Below are 15,383 nucleotides of genomic sequence, written 5' to 3'. Positions count from 1 at the left end.
TGAAAACACATAGTAATCTAAAGTATCTTGTTGATAAGGGATTTTGTTGAATAAAGTTGATATTCCACAGTCTGAACTGTGGAATAAGCTTAATTTACTTTGCAAGTGTCAGAACTGTTTGAGTTAACCATAAATATCAGGGTTTTTCAACTAGTTTTTCTAACTAGGTCACATTGGAAAAGAATATCTTCCTGTCTGGAGACTGTATGTCATAGATGAGGGACACTGGAACCCTACAAGACTGGATTTAGATGTATGTGCTCTCAAGCAGTTTTCAGATGCTGCTTGGAAGTCATCTTGACAATAGGGAAGAATGTGGGAAGATGTCCGTATACTGTCTGTTTGGGATAGGGTGTGTGGAGGTTCTTGCAAGCTGTGTATATGTCTGATGCAGAGTTTCAGTTCTCTCTCACTGGGACTGAATGGGGAGTTTGTAGAAGCTTTCAAACTGCAATAGATATGGAAAGAGGAGTTTTTGGATAGGGAGTTGAAACTGGGACTCCGTGGAAGTGGTGGGGCAGTTCACAACCAGCTGGGGTTGTGTGAGTCCGGGATATTCAGATTGCTTTCTGTGCCACTGTACTTTTCTTCATTTCCTTCTGTCCTGCACAAGTGATCATGTTCCTGGAGCATTCCTCCTGTCAGCAAGATACTTGCATGTGTTTGCGTTTTGAAAGAATATATGAGGGGAATGGACCACAGAATGTGCTCTAGGCTTTGTCTCGCTCCCTGAGTAATGTTTCCTATCGCTGCTGTTAAAGGCAGGATACTGGGCTGGACGGATGTTGGCAAGACCGGTAGGCATATCTTTAATGCTTCGTGTTGTAAAAGAGATATTTAAGAACAAACAGGATGTTGAACATTTTTTTCCAAATAAAATTTTATTTGCTTTGCAAGTAAAATACGGTTCTTCGAAGGAGAGCTGACTGCAAAAGTAGTGGATATACGTTTTCTCCACTTAATCTGCGATGCTTTGTTGGTGGCCTAAGTACAAAGTACTATGAATGCTTCTTATGCCACAGTTTTTTTCTGATAGCCTTTCTGTCTTCCCATCTGTGAAAGATAGACATCCACACTGAAAGATTTGCATTCATACAGTGAGCAATGTCTTCTGTGGCTCCACTGATTACTTTTCTCAGGGTTCAATAGTGTTATGAGAGATTCTGTAGCCATTTATACTACTGAAATGTAAGGAGCAGGGATGATGTGAGGGGGATGGAATACCTCTGCATTTGTAGCTTATGTAAGTTTAAGTTTACATGATTTATTAAAAAAAAAAAAAGTCTTGGCTTCTTTGGCAGTGTAACTGCAGTAGGGGAAACTCAGTGTGGCTTGCAAAATTCTCAAAAGGATCTTGGCAGAGCTGAAGTGGTTATCAAGTTATAGATGAGGAATGGGGTTGGAGACTCAATCTAATGAGCCTTCCCAGTCTTGTGCCATCTCTGGTGTCCCTGTGTCGTGCTCACTGAATAGTAAGGGGCAGGGCAGATGGTGGCTGTGGAAGGAATTGCTAGGACTGATCTAGGCAGTGGTGTTACTAGGGCTGGCCATGGGACTGGGAGGTGAAGGGCTGTTCCTCCAAAATACAGGCTATGGAGAAGTAACAGTAACAGAATTGGTGTGGCAGTGTACCAGAGAGGCCTACTAGCCTGCACGCATTTGGTTAAACCCTTTGCAGAGCTGTCCTTACACAACACTGATTCCATGTCCATTGGGTACCTTTTCACCCTGCTGTCTTCCATGTTTCTGTTAACCAAGACACTCCAAGTTCCTGTCTTTTTTTTTTTTTTTTCCCCCTGCCCTTTTCCTTATTTGAGGATACTTGTTGTAATTTCTTGACACCTGGTAGCAATTGCTGTACACATGCAGGAGTTTGTTGAACTGCTTTATTCCTGGGGATTATGGAAGTGCCCACTTTGAATGTTCACTGTGCCTACATGGCATTTATGCAGTGTTTCTGATATTTTAGGAAGTGTCCCACTATTGAACACATGCTATGCTGATCTGCATGTTTGCAGTAATTTCAATACATTTTAAACCTATTGGACTTGCACAAAATAAATATGTTTGGGGAAGTCTAGGCAGAAATATGGAACCTCTAGATTGAGAAGGTAAGATTCTAAGACAGAGAAATGCTGCCTTTAATACAGCAGTCTGAGTATTTTACATTTGTGTCAATGAAAGAACAGCTGTACCAAACAAGGTCAAAGGGTTGACCTAGTCCCGCCCTGTCCAGCCTTGCACTGGTCAGATGTGGATATCCTTATGCAGCTGTGGAAGGGGCATCTAAATGGCTAAGCTTTCCACCAGTAGGCTGCCAGGTGGGAGTTTTCTGAAATTATGCTTAGCTGTAAAATCACGCACAGCATAACTGCTATATATTTGCATCAGTGAAGGGCTGTGTCCTGGTTTTGGCTGCGATACAGTTAATTTTCTTCCTAGTAGCTGGTACATTATGTTTTGGATTTAGCGTGAGAATAACGTTGATAGCACACTGATGTTTTAGTTGTTGCGAAGTAGTGCTCATCCTAAGTTAAAGATTTTTCAGTTTCCCATGCTCTGCCAGCAAGCAGGTGCACAAGAAGCTGGGAGGGACTGTGGCCAGGACAGCTGACCCAAACTAGCCAAAGTTCGGTATGGATATTCCATACCATAGAATGTCATGCTCAGTATATAAACTGGGGGCAGTTGGCTGGGAGGGGCAGATCGCTGCTCAGGCATCGCTCAGCAGGTGGTGAACAATTGCATTGTGCCTCACTTGTCTTTTTTTGCATCCAATTTCTCTCTTTTTGTTGTATTCCTTTTCATTACAATTATTATTATTGTTATTATATTTTATTTTAGTTATTAAACTGTTCTCTCAACCCACGAGTTTTAGGTTTTTTTCACCAATTGTCCTCCCCCTCCCACTGGGAGGGGGAGGAGTGAGCAAGTGGCTGCGTGGTGCTTAGTTGCTGGCTTCCATGACAGGCTATAAAATAAGTTTTTGCTCATCTGATAGTGGATGCTCTGTAGAGCTTACTGATGTATAAATACTGGATTGACTTTGGAGCGTCGGTCTCTTCCTCCTTCTGCATGGTGTTTGTTGCAGCGGAATCAAAGATTTCAGATTCCCTAGTTCAGACTTAGTGAACCATGGTTACTTGACTTTGGAAAATTGCTGCTCAAATAGGCTTACTGCTTAAAATGTATATTCAAGGAATCTCTTACTAGACTTAACCCATCTTCTTTATATTTAGCGGTAATTGCATCTACAAGTTTTATTTGTACTGATATAAGTGATAAGAAAAATTGTAGTGTTCTTGCACGTTAAATTAATAGGAGTATTCAGATCCAGCTTCTGCAAGTGAAAGCTGGAAAGTTACTGTGTGCTGGCAAAGTCTGACTGCAGGAAGCTCCTTGTAAGTGTTTGCATTTGCAGATCAAACTCTCTGCCTTTGAAGAATTTGAACGTTCCAACTACAGGCAGAAGAGATTTAGAGATTTCATCAAAATTATTTGGTTTGACCTTTTTGAATATTGTATTGTAGTGTTGAAGTGCAACAACAGAAACAAGGAAAAATGGCTAGAAAAACAAAATATACTTTGGCAAGACCTTAGATTCCACACCCCCCCCTCCCCATCATTGTCAAAACATAGCATATTTTTCCTTCGGCTGTTTATTTTCTTGGGTGGACAGTGTTGACATGGTATGTACAGGGCTTGCTTTTTACCAAATAAAATGCCATAAGCTGGGAAAGTAGAAACCATATGTTTTATGATCTGTTTGGTGAATATGTAGTCACTTCATTTAGCTGAATTTTTAGTTATGGCTACAGAAAGCAGTAGGCTCAGTAAGAGCTGTGCAAATAGAGTAAAATTTAGCAAGTTGAATTCTAGTACATATAATTTAGGTCCCTGTCTTGACACATTTGTTGGTATGTTGTTCTCTAAGGCGTGTATGTGTCACACTTCAAATAAAAACGAAAGACTGGATCATGCATTTGTAATGACAGTAGTTCAGCACTGTAACTGATAAGGTTTTTGAGCTACAGGTTGGCAGCTGGGAGTCCATTTTGTCATTCAAATGGTTGCAGAAAGTCAGGTTTCTGTAATGTCCATACTACAATGTTTTCTCAGCTTTCAGTGGAGGTATCGGTGGGGATACTAGAAATTTGAAAGGTTTCTTTTGTTTGTTTGTTCATGCTTCTAGGTGTGACTACGGGGCACTGCCTCATGCAGAAATTCCTGTGGAATAGTAGTAGTTGCATCTTTTTTTCTGTCAGGTTTGAAATGGAAGACTGGTGATTTTGTAGGAGGTGAAAACACATGGCCTTGTGCCTATGGAGCAACGTCTGCTTGAAATGCAAGTGATTATGACAAAGTTGTTTGGGGGTTTTGTCTTGAGTTATTATTGTGTTACATTGCTCTGACGGCAGTCCATTTTCTAAACATTTTGGATGAAAAAGGTAGGCTAGTGTTTTAATTGAGAAACTACTTCAAGAAATCTGTTTTGTAGTTTTAACTTAAGGTACAAGGCATTAAATTTTTTTTCTGTAGGAAAGCAATCTTCTGCATGTGGTATGTATATACATATTTCTTGGGCGAGCTCTGTGTGCTGAGTAACTGTTTTCTTTTGGCTGATCTTGTTCTGTGCTTCAGTGAATTCCTTGATTGTTAATTAGACTGACCATTCTTTTTTTCCTTCAAGGTCCATCTTGTGATTGTTCGCATTTCTAGGGTTTTTCCATGCACATATTTTGACTTTTCTGTGTTGTGACCATATGCTTGAGGTTTTTACAGAGCTCCCACTTCTTTAACCAACTTCCAAGCTGATGGTGGCTTCAAAAATATTTCTATATAGCCACATCATGTTCTTATAGAAACGTTTGGAGAAATGTCTTTCCAGGAAGACTTAGCCAGTGTAATGGAAGTTTGTGTATCATGTTTGCGTTTGGTTGTTGAATAGCTTTTAATGTGGTCATAAAATACATTTGCTCATACAGTAACTTCTCTCAATAGTGTTAGAGTGCTCTCTAAGTAGTCTTAATGCTTTCAGTTTCAACTGCTGATTACAGAACCAAAACAAAACTCAGTTTTACCTCCACATAGTTGTTGTCCTGAGGTCACTGTGCTTGTGACTCCAGTTACTTGCACAATGCTTCATGCTTTCCCTGTGAAGCCGCTGGTGTCTGCATCTAATAATTTGTGCTATACCTCCTTTTGATTAGATGCTCTATCAGTGGCAGATTTATTTTCTTCTGTAGTTTCTAAGTATGTTTTATTTTGAAACTGTTCTTCTTGCAAGCTTATCTGTAGTTGGAAAAAATCTTACTACTTCTGTCTTGTTATCATTGATTAACTAATCATGCTCTTCTGAGGTAGTGCTGCTTGGTAGTGACTGCCTTGTTGCCAGTACTCACTGTTGGGAGTCCCTTTTTAGTATCTTACCTACACCAGACAGTGATGCTCTCTTTGCAAAACACAAAGAAAGATGGCAAGGTTTTCTTGTATAGTCAAGTTTTCTTTGCAGTTTTTGCATGCTTAGCAGACCTTCTGCCATCTTTCTGAATTTCCTCCAAAAAGCCATGGTTTTGTTGATGTCCACCTTGTTAATTTTGACATTAATAACTGCATTCAGAGATGAGTTTCATTTGTTAGACTTGCTTAGTATGCTAAATGACATTGAGGTGGGCGATTCTGGAGAGAGGCTGACAGTTTCTTAGACATTCTTCTAAAGAATGGCATAATTTCCTACTTAAGAAGAATAGCTTTGGTTTCTTATTTTCAGATTGTTGAGAATGTGGCATTAAGCTCCAGGTTAAAGCTTTTCTTTGAGACTGGGTTTCTTTTCACTGTTGTCATGTGGTCTATCATCTAATAACCTAAAATAAATTTTTTACTTTATCCAATTTAATCTATAAAACTCAGCAAAAATGAGATGTACTACTACTTTATCACTAATGTTTTTTCAAGGAAGATGCCAAACTTGGAAAGCAAAGGAAAAAGTGTGAGGCAAACCAAAATTAGCAATTGAATAGCCAATTTTCAGAGGCTGTGATTGTAAGAACTTCCAAAACCTCCTCAGATTCTTCTCTGGTCTGCATAAGATACCGTTAGACTTGAAGCCAGGAATGTGTCTAAAGAAATTTGGTACTTTTTATACAAGCTTTATCAGTGACATGATTAATTATGTTGCAATAATAATTCAACTGCTCCAGTACTTGCCATTTTAAAACTAATAATTTTCATCCTGCTTTTACCATTCCCCTTAGGCTCTTGTAAGTCCCAGCCGCCTTCATTTTCAGTGCAGTGCCATTTGATGCTTTGGATGCTCAAGTTCAGGTTGGATGCAGTAAGAGAAAGTCCTTCGTATCATATGTAAGCTATGTAGTTAAAACTTCCTTTCACTTTTAACTCTTTCCATTTATTGCCATTCTTTTTTTTGCAGACCCCTCCCCCAGCCCTCACCTGAAACTTATTCTAATATTTGGCAAACCACTGGTATTGTCTTAATAGACTAATACCTAGTAACTAATAGTTACCAGGTTCTTTTTTTCTTATTTTTAAATACAGGTGTATTTGCCACTTGCCAGTATACAGGTACCAATTTTAAATGGTTTAAAAAGTCTGAGTATCAAACCTGCAATTTAAGGTGTTGCTTTTCCTTCAGAGTTCTGAACTGGAGGTTCTCATCCTTTTCTTGCTGATAGTTGGGTTGTAGAATACTTGGGATTAGGAACAGCTTACTTGGACTTCTAGGTGATTTGTTGTGCAAAACAGAAGATCTCTTTGCAGTCCAAATAGCTGCAGAAAGAAAAAATAGTCAAAAAAGATTGTCTTGCTATTATTTCACTGAAGTTGGTTTTTATGATACTTTGATTGAGATGCAGGCAGACATCAGGTGAAGATGCATTTTAGAAGAAACAGCAACAAAAAACACAGTATTTGACAAAAATATGTACGTGTTTCCAAAACAAATTTATTCTATGAAACTCACACTTTCCCATAGCTAGAGTATTTCAAGTTACTAATAGCAGAGAATATTCAGAACTATTAATTTTAGTATAAGTTAAGGAAAAAAGGTGTCACATTTTGAGGATAGGCCTGGGGAGTGGTGAATGAGTTCTTAGTGTACAAAATGGGCTGGTGCTGCTTCAAAAGGCAGTCTGTCTGGCTGTGCAGCAAGGAGGTCTCCGATGGCAGGAAGTTTCTGTAGGAATGCAAACATTTTCTGAAATAAAGATCCTCTTAAAAAGCAGAGCGTAGTGATTAACATATTTGGCTCTGCCTGGTGTAAAATACACCACAATTACTGGATTCATTTCAGAGTGCGAGGGATGTTACATAATTGGCTTGAGATACGGCTTGCACAAAGTGGTACTGTGTCTAATGTGCATGGCGTTGCAGTTTTTGATTCGGTTGGTTTGATAGACTCATGTTGACCATGCAGCCACAGGGCTACGAGGTTACTGTTAGATCCCAAACTTGACTTGGATAGCATTTGTTATCCAAGAGAGATACCTGGCACAGTCATTTTCTTGTTTGGCATAAACCAAAACTGTCCAAATCAGCTCATATCTGGAAGTGTTCAGCTGCTTGACAGCTGTCGTGAGTCTTAGTGGCTAAAGTGGGAAAAAAGCAGTGCTGCAGCATGTGGGAGAGACAATAGTCCAGTACTTTATGTTCCTGCTCTTAATGTGTAAGAAAAAACTTGTCGATGAAGACTTCAGTGGAAGAGTTTGGTCTGATGTTACCAAGTCAATATAATAGCTAGCTACTATCAAAAAAAAAAAAAAAAAAAAAAAAAGGCAATTGCCCTTCCTATCTCTTGTGCATGATGCTTCATTGGACCCTTAAGCAAACAGCATGGAGGAAGATTGCAGGAAATTAACAATTCCTTGTGTGTGCTTAGTTTCTAGGCCACATGTTCCCTAAATGTACATGCCGTGGAGTCAGCTGGGTTGCTTGTTCAAGGGGAAGCAATGGGACTGTGTAGTGACAGCGGTGAGGCAGTGTCCTGGCGCTTTCACTAACAGCAAGCTGCTGGAGTGTGATTTGATCTTAATTTTATCTGATCTAAGGGTTTTTACCTGCCTCAATTTCTAAAGCACATTAACTACATAAACTCACTACAAAGAACCTCCAGCATTTTCTCAAAGTGCTGTTTTGAAAGTAACATCTTAAAAGATACTTTGCATACAGAATTATAAATGCACATATTTGTTACTTGCTGTGTATCAGGAGAATAAAGCTCTATGCTACTTCAAGACTTTTTAAATTTTGAATTTTGGACAACTACTGTGCTTTGACTAATGATCTGGTTTGCATAGTGGCCAAATCTCACAGGGAGGGGGCAGGAGTATTGAGGCCATCCTCAATCTGCCTTTTGCATTTGGATTGTATTAAGTGGAGTCTTTGAAGTTCCAGGTTTGGTGTAAATCTGCTTGTACTTCACCTTGTGTTGTAAAGAAAATCGTGCATCACTTTTGAGTAGTGTCTTGTTATAAGGATTAGGTAGCATGGATTGAGGCCTGTTGCGAAATGGAGTGGTTTGGACTGCTTAAAGAATCACCTGCAATGGTATTAGCAAAAATTATTTAATAGGAATTTATATAAAAGTGTGACTTCACAGAATTCGGTGGCGAGATTCACCCAATTACTTAATGCATGAATGAAATGCACAAAGGAAAATTAAGTTAGAATCAAGCTAAAATTATGTATACAGAGACTGAAGACACAATAGGGTAAAAGAGAAACATATAAAGGAAAATCGAGTTAGAATTGATTTTTCGTGATTTGTACATATTTTACAGGAATGTAAAAAGGCAGGGGAGACCCTCCCATTGAGTCACGAGGTTCAGAGAACAACCCCTTGCTTCCTGAACTCCTGTCGGAGTCTAGGTGTGGCTGGATCAACTCCTAGTCCCAGACTTGTGCAACGGTTTGTATCTAAAAGGATTATGAGTATAATAGCAGCCCAAGATTCATTCACAGTCAAATACAGTTCATGACAGTAATTTAAATAGATTTAAAAAGCAATATTTGTAATATACTTGCTATAGAATGTTCAGGTTAGTACACACACATCCATAAAGACACTAAGAGATATACATAAGTGAGTAAAAGAGGTATACCTGTTAAAAATTCCCCTCGGTCAGTGAAAATATTCACACCAAATGCTTCACCATCCTTCTCAATGGGTGAAGGGTTGACCCTCAAGGAGCAGGGAGTATCAGCCCAAGTCTTGTTGGCTTTCAGTGACAGACCTCCAATTTTCACAAACTGAAGAGTTTGTGAGCTCTGAGAGGCATCCCATTCAGAGGGAGATGCTGGTCGCAGCCTGCTGCAGCCCCGGAGAGCTCAAAGGGTCTCACTTGGTACCGCTGTTTATAGGTTTGTGAGATGATTGGCTTTAGTCATCAGTAAATTACTGGGATTCCAGTAGCACTGGTACTGTTACGCATGAGTTACAATTCAGATAAGGAAGGCTCCAGGGCTGTCAGAAAATTACTTAAGATTCAGATATGGGATGCTCCAAGGTTGTCAGGAGAGGGCTGGGATATGTCTCAAGGTTGTTAGGAGAGAACTAGTTATCTCTACTCCCGTCCCCCACCTCTGCCAGGCAGCCCAAGTCCTTGGAATGGTCAGCGCGACTGACTCCCTGTCTTAGCCATGCAAGAGTGTCTGGTACGGTCAAGGGACACTTAACCGCCCAACTCATTACAGTTACGCTAAGGCTTAGCAAGACTTCCCGAGTTCATAGATGGGCCCAGAGAGGGGAAGGAATGCACCACCACAAGGCCAAACTAGATTGCTCTCACATTCATACCTGTGATAATTAGGGTTGTGGACTGTGTCTGTGTCACGAAGGCACCGACAGGGCTGATTGTACAGGGCTCTGAGTGTTGCTCATTTTTGTTACAACAGGACTGTGGCAGTTGCAGCAGGCTCTAAAATGACTGTGCGCTGAAGTTGGTACAGAATGGGAAATTCATTACAGAATTTAACTATGGCATTCTTGTTTTGCAATTGCTCCTGATTCCCCCTATAATTCTGTTTTTTATTAATCTTGAAATGTTTCTTTTTTCCTCCTTCATTAAAGTAAAAAAACCAAATAAAAACAAAATGAAAAGGGAAACTTAATCATTGTTGCAGTGTCAAATGAACCGACTAAACAAACCTATATTTCAGATATGCTATATTTGGGTACTTTAAGATCTAAATTTTACTGTAGAGTTTGCCATATATTACTGTGATGTCAGACCATTGTTCAGACTTCAGATGTAATAATCATAACGCCATCCAAGAGAGATTTAAATTCTAGGAAGCTGCATTCATTCAGTAGTTGTTTGAAATGGCTATACAACTAGTTATTTCTGTGTTGGCCCCAACAACTTACTTGTATAAAGAGTGTTCCAGAAAGGTGTCCGACGTTGATTTGGTTCTCCATGTCATATTGTGTTCTGTTGCTTTTTACTCTTATTTGTATGTGATCACCTGTCTCCCACCTCCATGTCTCTCTGTTGTCATTCCATCCCGTTGCATCAAACCATCGTTAATTGTACCAGTGCCATTCCTGACATGCTTCTCTAGCCTCTTTTCCATCTCTACCATATAGAGGTCTTTACGGTGTCCCTGCATAGTCTCTTCATTGCTTCTGTTCTTGCAATCTGTCATTCAAGGAAATTTTCTTACCTAAGTATTTCTAGTTGAATCTTAATCCCAAATAGGATTATTTATTCTCTTTTTGGCAGGCCTTTCATGAGGAACAGGTTATTAATTCCCCTTTCAGTCGTCTTTTTTCTTGATAAAGCAACCTAATTTGACCACTCTGAAGTCTGCATTTTCTAGACCTTTTATTGTTCTTGTTTGCTTTCTTCTGCTGTCTCCTGTTGTTCCGACCTGAACTGGTCATAAGTATTTTAGCAGAGGACTTACTGAGGCTGAGTAGAGACAATCACTTCAGGTGTATTGTGCACTCTACACCTGTTTATGTGCATGTCTATCCTTTTTTTGAAATAGCGTGAGATAGCTGAACATATACCACCTCATGATCCATTATAATCTGCTCACTTTTTTTTCTATAAAACTGATACTTGTCCTGTCACTGGTAGTTTCTGCCTTTGTTTAGCACCTTGTGCTTATTTTTGTGATTGTGTTGTGCTCTGATCTGAGGCAGTTTCTCAAGTTTATCAAGGTAATTTTGAATTCTGTCTTCAAGTGTGCTTGCAGAGCTTTCCAACATGTGATCTTTCTGCTGAACTTTGCAATCCTGGTGTCAGTTATGACATTCAATGACTGTTCTCAAACACTTTCATTTTTGAAACTAGAACAGATTCCTATGAAGACCCACAGTCAAATGCTCCCATTTTATCAGAGAGTAGTTGGGGTTTGTGCTCAGCATATAGGCTATCTTTTCCTGGTGTGAAATGTTATATAAAAGTGTTCCAAAGCCTAAATTCAAGGTGAGACACCTGTATTTCTCTACTTGGAAGACCCAGTAATCCTTCTTCAAGCAGAGAGTGACAGGGCCTTTAATCTGTATCTACCCGTGAATGTTTTTAAGTGACTTTTGTATGGGAAAGTTACTATTCTTTCTTTGTAGCAATGGATTAGCAAAGCATTTTCATATTTTTCTGGGAAAGCTTGAATATTAAAGTAAGGCAAAATTGTTATTTGTGTTGCATGCAACTGAAGATTATAAAAACTCTATTTAGCAAAAAAAGCTGTTCATTTAAAAAAAAAAAGTAAATTGCTCACATCTGTTGAATACTCCAGATGCATTGCTTCTCAGGATGCAATGCTTTGTTCTAAGTATATGTCCAACATCTTCTAACAAAGAAATAGGCTACTAATTTCGGACTGGCAGTGCTAGAAATGTATTTTGTGATTCCATCAGCCTACCAGAAAAAGTGAGGTAGGACTGTACCATCATCCTTGTTGTTTCCTTTGGAAATTTTTAAATCGGCTCCCAGCTTTATCATTGTTAATGTGTTTCCTGGTCATCAATGCATCAAAACTAAGTATCATTGGACCAAATACAAATGTTTCTTGAAATTCCCATGAAGCACTCCTTTTCAGTGTTAGAGATCCATTAGGTTTATGGTTTTTATGTGTTTAACTCATACTCTTGTATGTATTTAGTAGTATTTAGTACAATGTGACACTAATATTTTACAGAAGTAAAAAAAAAAAAAGCAAAAGTTTGATTATTCAACAAAATAATATTTTTATCAAATCAGAATTGATAGACCTATAATTTTTGTAGTTTTGTTTTGATTTTCATGCTGTCCTGTCTATGTTGGCCAGAACTGCACTGAGGCTAGTAATCATATTCATAATTCCTCGTCCTTTTTTATAACTGGCTCCTTAACTGTTGAAATTGTTGAAAGAAAGGGTTTTAAAAAAGTCTAAAGTATATGAAGGCAGGTATTTTGTTAAGCTCTTGCAAAAAGAAAAGTTACTGTTACCTGGAACCCATTGATTCATAAACACGTTCGTCTTTACTATAAATTGTGAAGTACTGTTGTAGATTACTGTGCACAATTAAGTGCTGACTCACATGATACTAATGCTCATCCTCAGTTGCAAAACAGAAACACTTACAATAAATATTTGTGGCCATTTATTAGCAGCTTGCTACCCCATAAGGTAATGGCTTTAGTAGAGTTACAATTTCCCTAGCTCCTGCTTTTTAATACTACTTCTGCCCTAGATCCTGTCAAAAGTGGTTTTGATTGTTTTGCTTAATTATCATTGAGTTATAAGCATAGGAAAGTGCCAAGGAAATAGAAGAACTATGTGTATTTTCTAATTTTAGTTACATATTTAGTGTCTTCTCTAAATATATAGTGTCTTAATCAGTATCAGCCTTTAAGCATAATTGTTCTGTCTAATAACTGTGGTTTCTTGGTTCTGTGCTGAAATCTACTTTTTGTCTGGCTCGATACAAATTATTTCAGAGGAGGATTTTTCTCCTTAGTTTTTTTCCCTAATTTTCCTGGCTTTGGGAATCAGCTGCATTAAAACACCTAGTATGTGTATATATGTTGCAGATTGGATTTTTTTGCCTTTGCTTATAAGAAATAGTTTGAAACATGATTACTGGATTGGAAGCTAAAAGTTTTCTAAGCATCAGTGTGTACATCATCTTTGTCTCATGTGATGGATTCCAAAATAATACTTTGATTGCATTAGAAAACTACTGTAGTTTAGTTTTTTAAATCTCATTTAATGGTGGTACTAGCTGCATGAGATCTCGGATGTCTCTCTCGAGTTGAAATCTCAGTATCTACCTTCCCTTCTTTCCTGTCCCACATGTTGACAATGTAGTTCTTTCTACATCATGAGGAAGAGGTCATGGACCAACTTGTTACCCAGTTTTACTTGGTAGTCTGCAACAGATTCCTACCAGTGCCTCCTTTCTGGGCATAAGTACTATTATTCCAATTTACAGATGGGGAAACTCAGCCAATGAGACTAAATGGCTTGACCAAGGTCATGCAGGAAGCCTCTGATGAAGCAGGGAATTGAACGTGGGTCTCTGGCTACTCTCTAGCAACTGATGGACCATCCTTCCTTTCAAAACTAGGTAAAATTTAAGACCATTTTAAGGAATATTTTTGAACTTGGATTTTTTTGCCATCTTCTGCTTTTTATAATATCTAAAACCCTAAAATGTGAAGTTTTTATGTTTTTCGTAGATGGCATCTACATTAGACCTTTGTGCAAATTCTAATGCAATAAGCCGCAGTATTTTTTCTATTATAAATCATGTTTAAAGCCTGTGTGTCACATATTGGTCTTTTTTTATCACATCTATCTTATCAACACTATGGTCTTCCTATTGTTGCTGCTTTTATAGTGGAACGGATGTTGGAAGACTTCAGGGGCGGTTCCATTTGAATCAGATTGTAGTTGTCTATAGTGTATTAAGGCCTGAATGTGACGGTAGTACCTAGACAAGAATGTGTCTTCTGGAAAAACCGCTTCAGGCTGTCTCTATATCAAGTAAAGCAGAGCAACAGCTCTGCTTTCTAGTGTCTCTTTTTATTGGGACAGGCAAAAAAAAAAAAAAAAAGGTGGTGGGGGGAGGAATTACAGGTGTGCATGCACCCTCTGTTTTTTATGTTGGGAAAAAAAGCTGGTTTTGTAGATGTAAAAAAAAAAAACAAAAACAAACAAACCCCAGACCACCAAAAGATAAAACTCTTTATTGTTTGCAATTAGATATTGCTTAGGGAAAGTGTTTTTCCCCATACGAGAACTTGGGAAATCCTGCAGGTACATTTTTTTGTCTAAGCAGCATTATTTTATGTGATACAGACATACCTGCACTAATTGCATATCTAGTTGCTGTCATCAATACCACTGTTTAAAAGCATTGGTATTAACAAAGCACCATTGCTGTTCTTATCAATGGCTTGTCTAAACTGATTACGAGCAGAGTTAGGAGGGTTAGCAGAAGATATTGTTGGTAGATGTGACCCTATGAATTGTAGGGCCATTGATACATTTGAGAGATAATTTATTCTGATGTAGCCAGTGCTTTAGCATACAGGTGTTTCCCTCTTGACTCAGAACTACACAATTTTCAAATTAAGCTGAGAAAAAAACCAGGAAGTTCTCAGTTATAATGCAGCTGCTTTGCTTAAGGCTTCTGCATTTTTCAACAAAGGTAGAATATTTCTGTTTACCACTTTAAATATCAAAAGGAAATACATTTATTAGCGCTCAAGTCTGTCTCATCTGTCCTTACTTTCCTTGCTTTAGGCATCTCTTTCAGGGTTTCCTTAGTGTTTTTTCTCATAGAATCTAAGCATATTGGGCATCAGTTGATGAATATGCTGTAGTTTATTTTCTGTAGTGATACAAAGCGGTATATGCACAAACACTCAGTGTGCTGTGCAAGTTAGCTTCTGCTTCTTGCGCGCTCAGTACACAAAGTGATTTCTATTGCAGATTCTGGAAACAGAAACTGAGAACGTAGCTGTTTATATTGAGGCTTTCATCCTTTTTGTTGCTGTGTGATCTGTTGGAAACTACTGACAATATCATGTGTGTCGTTGCATGGATCTGGAACAACTGCCCTGCATATCTGTGTGTAGGAAAATACTCTGTTGGGTATTGACTTAGAGTTAGTAATACCTTTTTTAATGGTTATAAGTCAAAGTTTGGCAGGACTCCATTGGTTATGTTGATTATATGAAGATGGAAGAAAACTGAATATTGAACGTAAAGCCTGTAAAACAAACTTGCCATGACTTCTCTGTTTTGCAGGGCAGAGAGATGATCTTAATATGATAATGTTGTCAGTCTTTTCTCTCCTTTTGACCCAGTTCATGAGTCTGGGGTTTTAGAAAGGAAAAATATAAGGTCTGTTTTCTGATGGAAAAGAAAGT

General features: G+C 38.5%; 1 protein-coding gene across 3 annotated transcripts in view; it reads left to right on the top strand.

Annotated features, from left to right (window-relative positions):
- Positions 1–15,383, top strand: part of KDM3B (lysine demethylase 3B) — a 72,305-nt gene that overhangs the window by 3,265 nt on the left and 53,657 nt on the right. Inside the window, exon 2 of one of the 3 annotated variants that reach the window (XM_052816165.1) lies at positions 13,439–13,573. The exons of the other annotated variants lie outside the window; for them this stretch is intronic. The gene's annotated coding sequence lies outside the window, so the exon portion shown is untranslated. The remainder of the gene's footprint in view (positions 1–13,438; positions 13,574–15,383) is intronic. 3 annotated transcript variants of the gene reach the window in all.

Source organism: Harpia harpyja, chromosome 20 (assembly GCF_026419915.1).
Source record: "Harpia harpyja isolate bHarHar1 chromosome 20, bHarHar1 primary haplotype, whole genome shotgun sequence".
NCBI classification, from domain to species: Eukaryota; Metazoa; Chordata; class Aves; order Accipitriformes; family Accipitridae; genus Harpia; species Harpia harpyja.
This window is presented reverse-complemented; position numbering and strand designations above follow the sequence as displayed.